The sequence below is a fragment of the Protopterus annectens genome, chromosome 2.part0, assembly GCF_019279795.1.
Source record: "Protopterus annectens isolate FY-2018-M chromosome 2.part0, PAN1.0, whole genome shotgun sequence".
Lineage (NCBI taxonomy): Eukaryota > Metazoa > Chordata > Ceratodontiformes > Protopteridae > Protopterus > Protopterus annectens.
The window spans coordinates 1,191,609,353-1,191,626,473 of NC_056728.1; positions in this window are offsets into that span (position 1 = coordinate 1,191,609,353).

Consider the following 17,121-nt stretch of genomic DNA (forward strand, 5'->3'; position numbering starts at 1 on the left):
CAGCACCTTGGTACAATGGTGGCAGAGGATCCCATGCGTGTACATCTATCAACATGACAGTATGGCCATATCCTGCTGTGGCCATACTTCACAGCTGTACAGATTCACACAGGTTACCCAAAGGCAGGGGTCATAATTCTGGACATTACCCTTCACATTGTGGTTTACGAGCAGGTTTGAGTCATTCCATTCTTGCGTTTGCAGCCAGGGATAGTATGTGCACACAGCTGGGTTTCGGACTTCACACACCCCACGCCGCCCATGCTCCGACCTCCCCCCTATTATTCTATCCTTTTCCATACATTATGCAAACATTATCTGATATGTTCCCTATAGTTATCACCTCATCCCAGCAGTAATTTAGTGCCGGTCCACAGTTCATGTAGTAGGACATAGTGGACATGTTACTGTGATTTTCCCCCGTGGTCTTGCATTTGGGTTCTGTGAACTGTATTATGTTGTTATTTGGAAGTCCATGACATAACCTACATTGGCAGTACTGGTGAAACACAGGCCTTTGCAGAGGATTGTAGGCCATTTGGTAGTGATGCAGGCCAGCTGTAGCAGGTTGTTGCATTCTGCCACTCCTACAGTCCCAGACTGCAATACACTATATTCCCCTGGGGTGAAAGGGTAGGTGTGCAAGGTGTTCATGCCAATACTTTCTGTCATTATTGATCCAGTGGTGTGGATACTGGTAGGGTGCTGCTTACAGCTAGGGACACACCTGCATGGGACACCTGTTCTGCATGCTGCATTCTTTCACTATTGCCATACACAGGTGGGTGTCATATTGTACCCATTCCCAACAGCAGGGATAAGACCAGAGAGGTACCTGTCGGTGGTGGTGGGGTGAGCTGGGTGCATGTGTGTTATGGACACTACTTGCATCTGACCTACAGATATGCATGGGGCATTCCACTTATGCTGGCTTGGTAATGGACATCAGCTGTTTCTCAATACTTCATTCCTATGATCTTTGTGGTCTGTGAGTGTTTGGCCAGATGACATCGGTATTCCCTACTACAAGCCCAAATCATGTGCTGCAAACCTGTATGTACAATTTTAAGGGTGTGTCCATATGACAATTATATATTTTACACTATCTGTCTGGGGTACTTCCCCCTGTGTACTGCTTGTATATCTGGGCCGACATTCATGCGATGTCCATCTTTCAGATGGTGACACATATTACTTCCAAACATTTACTATGGCTTACTGCTGGAATGTGTTTTGCTGGGAAGCATTGTGTTTGGCACTGCAATTGTGAGAACATGGCCCTGTCATCAGCAGTACTGGGCAATGGCCACCAGGACAAACCTCACCATGCATACATACTGACCATTCTCGCACAGAATACAACACACACCAACCTAACACACACAGACCTGCATATTGTACACATGCTACAATCTATCCTGCTATCTTGGCCAGCTCAGGTAATCTGTGCTCCACTGTTATTATACCTACACATACATGTTAATACATTTCTACATAGGATTGAGGGGGCACACTTGACTGCTATTACATTTCTACATAGGATTGTGGGGGGCACACCTGAATGTTACTATATTTCTACATAGGATTGTGGGGGTGCATACCTGACTGTTACTACATTTCTACATAGGATGGGGGGGGGGAGCACACCTGACTGTTACTACATTTCTACATAGGATCGGGGGGGGGGGCACCTGACACTTGTACACATTTCCTATGACTGTACTGGTATTTCAGGTACTCCATTTCATTCTGTATTCTAACCTATCATGCTGACTAGAGGCATATCAGTGTACTAAAGGTCTTAGGTTTGATTGACCTACATTTCAGTTTCTGACTTCTTACCCTTCAGAAGTAACATCCCACTGCCTGACCTGTTGTAGTCTGTCTGTGTAGGTCTGAGGGGGGATGTTCTCCATTCCCATCTGTCAGAGGCCTAAGCACAGCCTTTGTTTGTGTTTGTCTATGCCTGTCCTGTTGGCTAAGACTGTTGTTGGGTATGTGAGCCTCCCTAACTGGCATGTGTGTGTCCTATGGACACACATGTGACCCATCACATTTCCTGCATTGAGTTTTGTCACCTTGTCTAGTATTGGCTACTCTGGTGACACCAGTATTTGTTGCAGATCTCATGCTGCCACTATAGGTGTCTACTATCTGCTTGTATCCCATTCAGTCACCCGAATCCCTTGCATGCTCACATCCATACCATAGATACAAGTAAGAAGACATACTACTCCATTCGGCAAATGGTAGGAAGAGTGACTTACCTTGCGGCAGTGCCAGTATTGAGGATGATGCTGAAGGGTTGACTATGTCAGATGCACATAGTACACTCCCTATACATGGTTAAGCACAGGTAGTGTCATGTTTGGTATCCCTTTTACAGTATGTGCGAGTCAGAGAGAGGTGTCATTCCCCGTGTCCCTACCATGTCAGTGTATGTGCTATGCATTGCCTCTTTGCCAAGGCCTGGGCTTACTGAGCATGCCTCCTTCTGCCTACTGGGGCAGACTCAGGTTGTTCCTCCTCCGAGTCACTCTGTGCCTGTGCAGGCCTTGGCAATGGTGGGGGGCTGTGTGGCCCTACCCCTTGCTGTTCCTGATTCAGAACTTTCCACAGGATAATATTGTGTAACATGGTGCATATGATGACAATTTGGGTACATGTAGCTGGTGTGTACTGCAAGGCTCCACTGGATGTGTCCAGGCACCAGAACCATGAGTTGAGCATCCCAAACACATGCTCTATTATGATTCTGGTCTGTGTGTGTGCCTCATTATGGAGTTCTTGTTTGGGTGTGGGTGCATTTCTGATGGGTGTCATCAGCCACAGCTCCAGTATGTAACCAGCATCCCCCACTAGGTGACCATAAGGGATGTCCCCACTGGCAAATGTCTGGTACAGCTGCGTCAGATGCCAGATGTGGGAGCTGTGATAGCTTCCAGGTCAGCCAGCACACACATTCATTATAATGCCCTGGGCATCGCACATGACCTGGAATGTTGATGGTGGGGAAGCCCTTACAGTTGATGTGGACCCTACCCTGCTCACCGGGTGGTGCTTTGATGCATATGTGCATGTAGTCTACAGCACCCACTTCCTCAGGGTATTCTGCTATTTGGTGGAAGAGACGCATATTGCTGGCCAACCCCTCACGGGTGTTGTGTAAATATATGTGCTCACCGGCATGTGCTGACATGGCATCCAGGAACTGGTGGAGTACCCTGGATGCTGATGCCTGTGAGATCCCCATGATAACCCCAGTTGACCTTCGGAAGGTACCTGTGGCTAGTAATATTAGGCCTACACATACCTTGGTATCCACTGCTAGTTCTGTGTGTGAGGTGTGGCCGGGACATCGCAACAATTTGCTGTATAATGTCCCTGTCCACCCTATAGCTCTCCACTATCTCCAGCTCATGTAGCCCCTGGTAGGTTACCCTGGGTCTGTACACTCTACTCCTTCACCTCACTGTGGGTTGGTCAACAGCATTCTGATCCTCACCAGCCTCAGCCTCTTCCACATGTTGATTTATGATAGCTACTGCAGCCCCTATCTTTGTGTTGCTTTTGTTTGGTAAAATTTCCCCGCTTGTGTACATTGGTGGTGTATAGTATGCGGGGAAAAAACAGAGGGTAAGTTGTTTGCATAGTTTATAGTGGTGTGCTGGGCTGGTCTGCTGCCTGTGTGATTGGCTGATTCTGGTACATTTCACCTGCCAGCTATGCTAGTTCTCCTTGATTACCTTCCTACTGCAGTTTTCCCTTCCCATTGCCTTCCTGTTTGAGCCCCGAGGTGCGCTGCGCAAACACAGTGCTCAGATGTGCACAGAGCTGCTATTTCCTGGTTTACTTTTTTTTTCCCTTTAAAATCTGGTGCGCAGCGTGCACACCCGCTTAGGCAATGTAAAGAGTGCTAGGCAGCCTCAGACACACTCCCTTGCTTAGCTCTGCTAAGCTAATGGCAAACCCAAGCCACAGGGCTCCAGTAAGCTTACAGTATGCCTGATACACCCCCTATGATGTCAGCTAACTCTTAGGCTTGCACCATGGTATTCCTGCACTTACACGGTTGGGTGCTGGCTAGCAATGAGGGGAAATCTTGGATTCAGTATCATTTCCCTCATTTTCATAGGATTGCCTGCTAATGCATACTTACAAATCCCACACTGAGCCTTCCCCCTTAGCAACCACTATTCACTGGCCTTGTTGTCTTCTGCCTGCCATTGACATTGAGTATAATGGCAAAATAGTGATCTTGGATACAATGTTTATTTCGTTTTTTTTTTTCTGGCCCTATCCCGTTTGCGCGCCGCTGCCCTACACTTAAACAGCCGAAATCGGCTAAAAAAAATAAAAGTTATTTTTTTTTTTTATTTTGGCAACTGTTTTCCATGCCAATGGCCATATATTTGGCTATTGGCATGCTTTACACATAATATACACCCTTTATTTGGAGCTGTCATGGCTCTGTTTTGTAGTTTGCAGAAATTTACTTTGTTACTAACTGAGTACATTTTCTGCACACTACACTAGTCATGCACGGCTGTCTGACAGCTTTCAGGATCACAAATTCACCTCATTGGCATGGTTGTCACCTGCAAATGGGGAAATTTGCATACAGGAGCTGTGTCCATGCAGGAATAGTGCAGGAGTGCTCATGCACGTCCCTGGAGCTTATTCCTGGATCTCACAGTGGCCATATTGCCTCCCGCAGCTCCTGCACTATTCCTGCACGCCGTGCAGAGCCTGCTGAATCTGGGGGTCTATGTCTGAATCTTGCAGAGCTGATCCTTTTTTATTTGTAATGCTTTCAGCCTTTTTGCTTGTTTCTTCTCTCCTCATCCATGCTGAATTCCTTTATTATTGTTTAATTCCATCCCACAGTTCCTTAAAAATTCTATTTCATTCTACTTTTCCTGTACTTGGAAGATTATTACTTAGACTCTCTTTTGCAATATGTTGCAGTTTTGCATTTGCTTCTTTATTTGTCTATTTTAGTGTGCTTGTTTGCATTTTAGTATTTTATCTATATGTCTATATATTTATTTATTTGTCTGTATGTGTGTATATGTATAAAAGGCAGTAGGAATATGAGCACATATGGATCTTTTCTTTCTTTCTTTTTTTGTTTCTTTGTTTTAACTAAGTAGCTTTTGTAAGGATGTCTATGATTCTCTCATTATCACCAAATCTATGCTATCTGCTTTTATTGTGGGATTTCTAGAAAAAGTGAATTGTGACTCCTTCCTATGAAACTTCCTTCATATATTCACTCACTTTGCTAACTCCATCCTCAGGGTTCATGAAGCCTGATTTTCCATGCAGGAACAGTGTAGGAGCTCCTGCATGGAAAATGGCCACCGAGCGATCCAGGAAAGTGGCATTTTCACTTTTACGAGCCACCCTACACTGTTCAAGCATGGAAAAGCTGCAAATATGCAAATCTCCTCATTTGCTGGTTTTATGTTTAATACACATGCCAATGGCCAAATATAAGGCCATTGACATTAAAAACAGTTTATTTTTTTTAAATTAAACTTTTTTTTTTGGGCCGATCTCGGCCGTTTAAGCCTAGGGCAGCAGCGTGCAAACAGGATTGTGGCGAAAAAAATAAGAAAAGTCAATTTTAAGTTAATTCTGCATTTTGCCATTATACTGAGTGGCATGCTGAATGTAAACAATGCCAGGGTGCACTGGTTGTCAAGTGTAAAGGGTCTGTTTAAGTGCAGTAACTAATGACCTACACACTGGGGTATGAAATGAGAGGAGTTATACTGAATCACAGATTTCTTCAAATTGTCAGCTTGTACCTAACTGTGTAGGTGCAGCAATACAGCAGTGCAAGTGTAAGAGCTGAATGACTTTATAAGGGTGTGTATCATGCTTGCTGTAAGCTCATTGGAGCTCTGTGGCCCGTGTTTGCCCTTAGCTAAGCACAGCTAAGTAAGGGGGTATATCAGATGTGCCTGAGCACTCTGTATATAGCCTAAATGGGTGTGCATGCTGCGCACTGGGATTTAAACAAAAACAAATTTAAAAAAAGAGGAAATAGCAGCACTGTTTACATTTGAGCACTGGGTATGAGCGGTGTGTATCGGGGCTTAAATAGTGAGGACCTGGGAAGGGGAAACAACACTAGGAAGGCAATCAAGGAGAACTAGCATAGCTGGCAGGTGGAATGTATCAGAATCAGCCAATTACACATGCAGCAGCCCAGCTCACTAATATAAATTATGTAAACACCCTACAGACTAGTTTTCCCCACAAACTCTACACCAGTGTACACAGACGGGGGATTTTTAACTGGCAAAACTAACTAAAAATTTTAGAGGCCGCTGCTCCTTTACTCCATCAATATGTGCTAGAGACTGAGGGTGGTGAGGAGAAGAATGCTGACAACCAACCCACAATGAGGAGGAGGAGAAAATTGTACAGACCCAGGGTGACCTACCAGGGCTACTGAGCTGGCGCTAGTAGAGTGCTATAGAGTGGACAGGGACATTCTACAGCAAATTGTTGAGCTGTGCCAACCACACCTCACACTCAGAACTAATAGAGGGGAACCCATCCCAGTGGATACCAAGGTATATCTAGGCTTAAGAATACTAGCCACAGGTACCTTCCAAAGACCAACTGGGGATATCATGGGGGTCTTACAGTCGTCAGCATCCAGGGTACTCCACCAGTCCCTGGATATCATGACAAAACATGCCAATGAGCACATATATTTCCCCACTGCCCATGAGGCGCTGACCAGACATATGCTTCTCTTCCCCCATATAGCAAAATACCTAGAGGTAGTTGGTTCTATAGACTGCATGTACATCCACATCAAATCACTACCTGCTGAGCCGGGCAGGTTCTACATAAACTGTAAGAGATTCCCCTCCATCAACTTCCAGGTTGTGTGCGATGCCCAGGGCATTATCATGAATGTGTGTGATGGCAGCCATGGAAGCTATCATGACTCCCACATCTGGCATTGCTCACAGCTGTATCAGGTGTTTGCCAGGGGGGACATCCCATATGGCTATCTAGTGGGGGATGCTTGCTATGCACTGGAGCCATGACTAATGACACCCATCAGAAATGCACACACGCCTGAACAAGAACACCATAATGTGGCCCACACACAAATCAGGATCATTGTAGAGTGTGTGTTTGGGATGCTCAAGTCACAGTTCCACTGCCTTGACATATCTGGTGGAGCCTTGCAGTACTCTCCAGCTACATGTACACAAATGTTCATAGTATGTGCCATGCTACACAATTTGATCCTGTGGAAATAGCTGGAGCAGGAACAGCACGGGGCAGAGCCACACAGCCCCCCCAACATTGTCAAGGCCAGCACAGGCACAGCGGGACTCAGAGGAGGAACATCCTGAGCCTGTCCCTGTAGGCAGAAGGAGGCATGAACAGTATGCCCAGGCCTTGGCAAAGAGGCAACGCATAGCACACACACTGACACTGTAGGGACCCAGGGACTGATATCTCTCTCCGACTTGAACATACAGTAAAAGGGATGCCAAACATGACACTACCCGAGATTTACCATGTATAGGGAGTATATTATGTGCATCCAACATAGTCAGCCCTCCAGCATTGTCCTCAATATTGGCCCAGCAGCAAGGTAAGTCGCTCTTCCTATCAGTTACTGAATGGAGTAGTATGTTCTCATATTTGTATGTATGACATGGATGCAAGCATGCAAGGGAATTGGGAGGCTGAATGGGAGAGCAGCAGACAGCTATATGGGACAGCAGGACATTCATAACAAATACTGGTCTCAACATACAAGGCAGCACTACACAAGGTGACAACCCCCACCACAGTACATGTGATGGCCCAAAGAACTGTGGGTGTTAATAGGTCACACACATGGATGTCTATGAGGGTCACATAACCACCAAAAGCCTCACCCAGCAGGACAGGTGCAGATGACCATGAAGAAAGGCCTGGCTAAGGCCCAAAATGATGGCAATGGTGAACAACCCCCCAGCAGACCTACATAGATATACTAAAACAGGTCTGGCAATTGCATTCTAGCTCTGAAGTGTAAGAAGTCTGAAACTGAAATATATGCCATTAGGATCTAACATGTCTACTCTACTGATATGCCTCCTGTCTGCATGATAGGTCACAATACAATATGAAATGGAAGCCATCAGAATAACTGAAATACCAGTACAGTCATTTCAAATGTTAAAGTCTGCAGGTGTGCACCCCCCCCCCCCATATCTCATGTAGAAATGCAGTAACAGATAGCTGCAGCACTTTCAAATAGCCTACAGTCCTCTGACAAAGGCCCATGCCTCAGCCATACTGCCAATGTATAGACTTTCAGGGGGTCCCAACTAATAACCTAACAAAGTAAACAGAAAACAAATGCAAGAACATGTTGACAAATGCCAGTAGCATGCCTCCCCATGTCTTACTGCAAGGACTGTGGATCAGAGCATAAATACTATTGGAATAAAGGCCCAACTATAGGGATACCGCTGAGATATTGCTTACATAATGTTAGGTGGTGGAGAGAATAACAGAGGGGGGTGTAGAAGTATGGATGTCATGGACTGTGTGAAGTCTGAAACTCTAATGTCTGCCCATACTACTTCTGACTGCAAACCTATGAATGAATAGCCACAAAACTGCTTGTGAACCACAATATGAAGGTAAACTGACCAGATATATGAACCCTGCCTCTGAATAACCTAAGTGTATTTGTACAGCTGAGAGGCATGGCCCCAGCAGGATATGGCCATTCCGTGAAGTTGATAAAAGCACAAGGAGGGAATCCCTACTGAGCATACTAACAAGGTGCTGGACCATTTACACAGAACCAGCATTCTATTGTCTGTAGCTACCCCTCCACAATGGCAGTTGAGTGCCAGAATGTGTAGTCTATATGCCTCAGAATATTGGTCTCAGCTTCATTCATTTTGTATTTCCAAGTAAATAACTGTGAGCAAAGAATGATAACTGTCAGTAGTTGATAACGTGACACATCACAGTGTAAAATAGCACATATGTCAGAAAATCTATGCTACAACCAAACATGTCACACAAGCAGCACAGACAGCAATAGTTACAGTATCCCCCGTATGTTAAGCCCATTGTGTCTCCATATTGGCAACCCATCTACAGATATCCTGCAGAAACAGTTTGCTAAGTGTAGCTGTAGCACACAAAACCATGAACTGGAGTCCAACCCTCCCTGGAATGGATGCACACACTCAGAATAGAAGGTCATACAGGGCATGCTCCTACACTTAAAGAAATGAAGCCCATGTCTCACAACACAGTGGACTACAGATATTGTTTATTCACAGCTGTCTGTGCACACACACCAAAATGTACACCATTGATATTTCACACACACACACACACACACACACACACACACACACACACACACACACACACACACACACACACACACACTGGATAGGAATACTCACATATATCTAAGGCCAACATAATATAATATGTCAAACATACACACACAGAGACGTGGGGAAGAGAAAGACAGAAATCAACAGAAAGAATCCCATTATGAGGCCTACCCCACCCACTACACATCCCATTGGCCTATATTACATGATGTGCTAATGTCATTCACTGTAGAAATACCTTTGGTTATCCCTCAGCCCTATAGTCTCAGTGGTGCTTATGATAACTGTGCAACACTACAGTACAAATAGGTATCCATGTAGCAGTTGTAATCTCAGTCCTGGTAAATGTAAATTTGTGTGTGAGTATGTGTGTGTGTGTGTGTGTGTGTGTGTTTCTAGATGAATGTGGTTGTGGCTGTTCACACTTCTCTTACCCACCTATGTCAGTCACCTTCAAAGATACCTTTGGACATATCTTCAGCATATAAACTCTGTGGCCCTTGTAATAACTGCGTGCTACTATAGTGTAACAAACTTGTTAGGTAGGAGTTCCATTCCTGAATCTGGAAACTATGTAAATGTGAGCGAGTGTGTGTATCCTTGCAAAAACCTGATTTTGTGTTCATTCACACTTACAACACGTCCCTTACCCCTCTTTTAGCACTGCTGATGTCACTCATCTTCAAGGATACCTTTGCACAGCTTTCTAACATGTAAGCTCTGTGGTGTGTGTGATAAATGTGGAGCAATGTAGTAGCTATAACTACATAGGTAGGGGTTTGAATCTCATTCCTGGCAAGTGTTTGTGTTTTTACCTATGTCTACATATATATGTCTGTACCTCAAAGATTTTGGCCCATTTACACCAAGTACACATCTCAGTGCCTGACTTTAGCAGTCTTGCAGATATCATTCACCTTAGAAGTACCTGTTGGCAACCCTAAACCATGTAAGGTCAGTGTTGCATGTGGTAAATGTGTAATATAATTGTCTGAAAATAGTTAGATAGAGGTTTGAACCTCACTCCTAGCAAATGTAAATGTGTGATTAGGGAAAATGTTTTGTGGAATCTCTCACCCATTACAGAATATCTCACCCATTACATCACCCAATGCCAGTATTTACAAGGGCTGGTGATGTTCCTCACCTTAGAAGTATCTTGGGACAAGATCCATCCTGTAAGCTCCGTGGCGTGTGTGATAAATGCATAACACTGTAGTAGCAATACATAGCTAGGTGTGTGTGTGTGTGTCATCAGTATTCTGTGTGGGGGTTGGAGTGTGTGTGTGCGTGTGTGTGTGTGTGTGTGTGTGTGTGTGTGTGTGTGTGTGTGTGTGTGTGTGTGTGTCACCAGTATCCTGTGTGGGGGTTGGGTTGAGTGTTTGTGTGTGTGTGTCATCAGTACCTTGTGTGGGGGGTGGGTATGATTGTGTGATAGCAGTATCCATTGGGGGTGGGTTTTGCTAAATTCTTATGTTGAAGACCTAGTATATGTCCCAGTGTCCACATTACAAGGTCAACAGTTGTCAAACACCGTAGAGGTTGGTGTAGACAATCCTCAGCCCTAAATGTCTAGTACCATGTGCAATGACTATGTGACAGTATGGATTAGTGATCAACATAGGCCACCCTTCTAATACTCAGAGGTCCCTCTCCACCCACAAATCATACACAAACACATTTGGCTAACAACAACCACTATATTGGTATTTCCCCTGCATATTGCCTCACAGATAGTACCCAAGGTGTGATTGCAGTGGACTACATGCCTGTTAACCACAACTGTGCCACTGACATCAGAACGTACTTTGATGTGTTACATCTCCTGACTGTGTGTTATCTAGTAAGTAAAAGGGCATGGCACCCTGTTCCAGCCCCTCAGTAGCCCAATCAGTGTGTACAGTGGCCCTTTTTCCATGTTCCCTACTGGACACCTGCAACAACTGTAGAGTCTGCAAACATACCCCACAAAGGGAATACCATGCCTTATACACATACCCTGTATGGACAGATGCCAATAACTCCAACAAATACCGCAATCACTTCCTCAGTTACATAGCCAGGTCTCATCAAACGAGGTCAGGAATGCTACATCACAAGATACCAAGTCCCAGAGACCTCAAGCACACTTCCACACTTCAAAAAATATGCACATGGGACATGTGCACAACCCAGACACTGTCCATGTTATGGAATATAAATCACATGCATGGGAAGCAGTACACATTACTGGCCACCCACAATAGAAATCAGGATGAGTGGATGGGGAATTCAGTACCTACCCCTGGGGACCACTCCAGTGACTATACTCCTGAGCCACACTGGGGACTATTTTCATGTGGCATGATGCCAGAGTATTCCCTTGGGCTAGCATTCTAGAGCTTTCAGGCCCATTCACCTACTACACCTATGAAGGAATGAACCTATGGATCTCAGTAATGGCAAGTTTGTGTGTGTGTGTGTGTGCGTGTGTGTGTGTGTGTGTGTGTGTGTGTGTGTGTGTGTGTGTGTGTGTGTGTGTGTGTGTGTGTGTGTGTGTGTGTGTGTGTGTGTGTGTGAATAGTAATCCCAGTGTGTTTGGTTGATGAATATCCCCTGTGGCTGTTACTATTAACAATCGAAGGTGTGTCCAAACTAGAACATGTACCATTCTCCATTCTACAACAGATGTTGTAAATCAACATATACCTATGTACAACCCTCAGCCCTATAATCTGTGAGGTATATGCAATCACTGCGTTACAGATTGGGGATTACCCTGCACATACTGTACCCTGCCTATGACATGGTGGATGTCTTACCACACTGCCATACCCCATGGCCTTGCTGCAGGACCACATCCTGGTGACACACAGATGCCTAAAACGGAAATGGGATACAACATGTGAGACCACATTCACTCATCACTTCACTTGTGGGGGGAGAGAGGGGCAAAGGTGGCACTGAATGTGTTGCCAAGACTGTGGCCAATATCTGTTGTCTCAGGATAGGTATTAGCTTTGTGCGGTAACTCAGAGCACTTGTGTTTAATGGTGTGAAGGTTGTTGATGTAACTATCAAAGGCTGTTGTGACTGTTGTCAGTGTTTGCTGCATCTCTGCTGCCATAGATGCCTGACAGGGATTCCATGAGAGATTCAAAGTTGTGTTTGAGGTTAATAAGGGAGTTCAACATTCATGGGACACCACCTTTCCCTGCAACAGTGTCCTCCTTCTGATGTACACTTTAGTAATGGCAGGGGACCATCACATTGTCTCCCAGTGTTTGGAGAACAGTGTCTGGGTTCTGTTGGTTCTGGCTAGTGCCACGCATTCATGTATCTATCTGTACAGTGCCTATGTGCATGTTTCCACAGTCATGCAGCTATTTACCATTGCCATGGGTGCAGTGAAGACATCCACCCCTGTTTTCATGGCTGCAAAGTAAGCTTTGAAGAGGTTTTGCCAGGTGGTTATCTTTGTGGGGGGTGTGACTGACATGTTGACATGTTGAGCCTTCGACATGGTAAATCACCAGTTACTCCTAAAAACCTTGGAAACCCTACATCTAGACACCCTAGCCCTAAACTGGTTTCAAGCCTACCTCGTAGGCAGACAACAGGCAGTTATGTGGCAGAACAAGTTCTCCTGCCTGCTACCAAACACCATAGGCGTTCCTCAAGGGTCCATATTAGGACCTCTTCTCTTCTCAATATTCATAAATGACCTCCACTCAGTTATCCCTGAAGCCACCTGCATCCAATATGCAGATGACTCAACTCTCATCTGTTCCAATCCCATCCTAGATAACCTTCTAACAACTACCCAACACAGCTTTACCATAGTTGAAAATTGGCTAACTGACCATCAACTCATCCTAAACCCAAAGAAAACCAAACTTCTTATCTTCTACCCAACTAACAAAATGCCTATCACACAATTCACTATACAATCCAATAATGGAACTATTATTTCACCTGATACCAATGCTAAACTATTAGGAGTAAACATTGACAATAAACTTCAATTTGATATCCACATCAACCAAACTATTAAAACAGTACACAAAAAACTTGGGTCCTTATATAGGATAAAAACCTTCCTAACTCCAGCTGCTAGACTAGCTACTGCCCGCTCACACCTCCTATCCACCCTACTATATGCCTCCCCTGTCCTCACGAACCTTAACAAATCGGACCTTAATCGACTCTCATCTTGTTATAACCACATTGCTAGATTCATTACTGGCTTACCCTATAGAACACACCATTGTATTAACCTGAAAAAACTTGACTGGTTAGAACTCCCTAATCTTCTTCAGGAGTACCAACTCATAGAAGCCTTTAAAATCCTGAAACATCCTGAGAACAGCCCTGCTCTAAAAAACATACTAACCCCTTATACCAACCTAAGTTCACTTCGCTCATCAAACAAACTTTTAGTACAAACAAGCAAGTCCCATAACCTAGGTGGCGACACACTGTATTCTAATATTATTGGCAAGGTGTGGAACTATCTTCCCAATAACCTCACGTATTTACCTTCACTAGCTCAATTCAAAAAAGAGCTAAAAATCCACTATAAATCACACTGGCTTTGTCCTTGCACAAACCCAGACTAACTCCTAAAAGAACTCTACCATCTCCAAAACATAACAGTCCTATGAGCAACTCAACCTATAAGATCAATCTAGAATAACACATATTAACTAAAGAATAGGCCATTTTTTGTCTTACTCAACTAATTGTGAATTATCGTGAATATGATGAACTGTAACCAACTGTAGTTTCTACGGTAATAATTTTTTTTCATTGTATACTATGTAAATTGTCTATATGTCTTTGTAACTATCTGTCATTGTTAACCCTGTCGGAGCTTTTCTCCCCGGGACTCCGCTGAAAATGGACATATATCCAGTCGGACTATCCCGGTCAACAAATGTAAAATAAATAAAATAAAATAAATAAAATGTTAATTACAGTCTGTGTGAATCTCACCATACAGGGATTGACATCTGTAGCTGAGCAACAGTCCCATATTTAAGTGGTCAACACAGGTCAAGGTTGTTGCATCCTCTACCAGGGGTCGGTATGAACTGGTCTAGAGCAATAGAAATGATGATTCCCAAAAGTGTTGGGCCACTGTACTGTCACTTGGCTACATTCTCCAGGTGATGGAGGGGTAGTTGAAGACTTGACTATGTCAGTGTTACAGTGGACCAGCATAGATGGCAGGGTGTTGAGAAATGTGCATTGACAGTCTAGGGACATAGATGTAGACCCATAGCAGGCTATGGCCTAGATTATACTATTACCCCAAGTAAGTTGTACTGGAAGTATCTCCAATGCATTATGATGGGATAGTAGTCTGGAGGTGTCCCTATCCATAATGTATATGGAGGCAAAACCAACTGTGGAGGTGTGGTCCATGTTTGGGGGTTGACAGCTGTGGAATGTGTCATAACCTGATACTGCAGGTCTGCTGTCTTCTGCTGTGAACCACCTCTTCATTACAGTAGACATGTGTCCTCCACTCCAGCAACTGCTATGAGTGATTGCATCCTGACAGTTAACTGTCTACTGTTCAGCAGCATGACCCTCAGACTGCATACATGGGTAGCTGTTATGGTGGTAATAACATTAGAAACACTGCCTAATAAGGCACCATAGGGGTGGAAAGACACTTAGCCAGTACCTGGCAACCCAGCTGTGACAGATGTAGGACATCCATGGCAAGTCATTGGGTTCTGCCAATCATGTCATCCCAAGCAGACAGGTTTTGAATCCCCTGAGAATAACACATAACACATAAGCCAATGTTGCAGTCAATCATCTGTTGATAGTACGACAGCACCATTTTGGGTGACAGTGTACACAGCCCAGGGCTACTGTCCCACCTGCCTGGACCACATAATCAGAGAGTTCAACCATGTCTCCTGTCATGTAGTCCAGGGAAATGTGTCCCAAGTCATTTACACCCACATGGATATGGGGTGATACTCATAGTTGTTGTGGAGTGAAATGACTGGCTGTGTCATGTGTTAGATGCTGGCATGTGATAGATATTTGGCTGTTACCTGCTCCATATTCCACTTAGTGAGTGGGATGTGTGTGCCTCAGTATTGAGCTACCCATGCTCATTGTATTGTGCAAGGTGGTTAGCCTAAGGAGCTTATGTTGGGGGCACACTGTGTAGGTTAAATATGTATCCCTTGGCATGTGCCATGTCAAGGTGTCTGAGTGGGTGTCTGCCTTGCTGGTCTTTTGGGTAAATGCCCATTGAGTGACTCTGGGAAGGTGAGTGTGTGGCTTTTTACTGTATGTCATGGCTGTCAAAGTGGGTGTCATGGTGAGCTATGTGTTCCACATGGTGTGGTGCAGGTGTTGATGTTATCCTCTTGACTTGCTAGTTCAGTCTTTGCTGGAGAGTGCATATGTCCATATTGGGTGATAGATGGGTAACCCTCACATGTCTGAGTGTTTGGAGTTTAGAGGGGAGGGTTGTCTGTGTACATGAGGAAGTTGCAACAGTGCCCCAGAATGGACAAGTGCACCAGGTTAATGGGTGAAAGCACAGATAATTGCCCTTTAAACATACCTGGAGGGGTAGACATGACTAGTAAGCACTGGGACTACATGTGTGATGAAAGAGTACTGCTGACGGCTCCCAGGTTTGCCACACTTCTTGATACAATAACTTGGTGAAGTGCCAAGCCATAATGCTAGTTGAAGTGCAAGACAGAAAGAACTAGCATGATATACAGGTGAAACAGAAGGCAGACTGTCTGCCACCTGTAATACTTTACCACAGCTGTGCAGTTATCAGCAGATTTGGCCATACGAAAGTTCAATAAGCTCCGTAGCTCATACAGTAACTGTGTAACACTATAGTATACATACCTAGAGTGGCAGGAGTTCTCATTCCAATACTGGCAAGTGTATGTATGTGTGTGTGAATCATGTATTGTGTGGTTCATACCATTTTTCACCTGTGTACTACCTTTTACACTTCCCGTCACTCCAATTTAGTAGACCTGTTGATGTCATCCACCTTAGAAGTACCTTTGGAAGAGGTGTAAATGTATAAGCTCTGTGGCACGTCTGATAACTGCATAGTACTATAGTAGAAATACCTAGTTAGGCAGGAGTTCTAATCCCAATACTGGCAAGTGTGTGTGTAAATCATATATTGTCTGGCTCATACCATTTTTGACCTGTGTACTACCCTTTACACTTCCCTTCACTCCAGTTTAGTAGACCTGTTGCTGTCATTCACCTTAGAAGTACCTTTGGAATCGTAACATCTGTGGTGCATCTCATAGCTGTGTAGAATTATATAAGGAATACCTAGATAGGCAGGAGTTCTAATCCTAATGCTGGTAACTGTGTGTGTAACCACTGGGGCCTATCTGACATGAATTCAACATTCCTGTAGCATGCGCCTGCACATGCTACTTCTGCATGGGTTTCAGTCTAACAAAGTTCTGTCTGTGCATAGCTCTCAAATGTAAGGCCATCCACAAAATAGCCCCAGGTTAGCCTGTTATCTATGAGGTGTTCCCCAGACAGGTGTTGTCCTTGGCAAATCAGTAGCCTACTCTGGTGATTGCATTATGTAGATGGTAACATCCATTTATTTTTCAGACTTTATATCCCTCAGAAAAGATATGTTACAACAAACCCTGTAACACCAGCAACTTTCTCAGTATATAACAGCAATATTTCATGTATGGCTGCGTATTTGGACTTC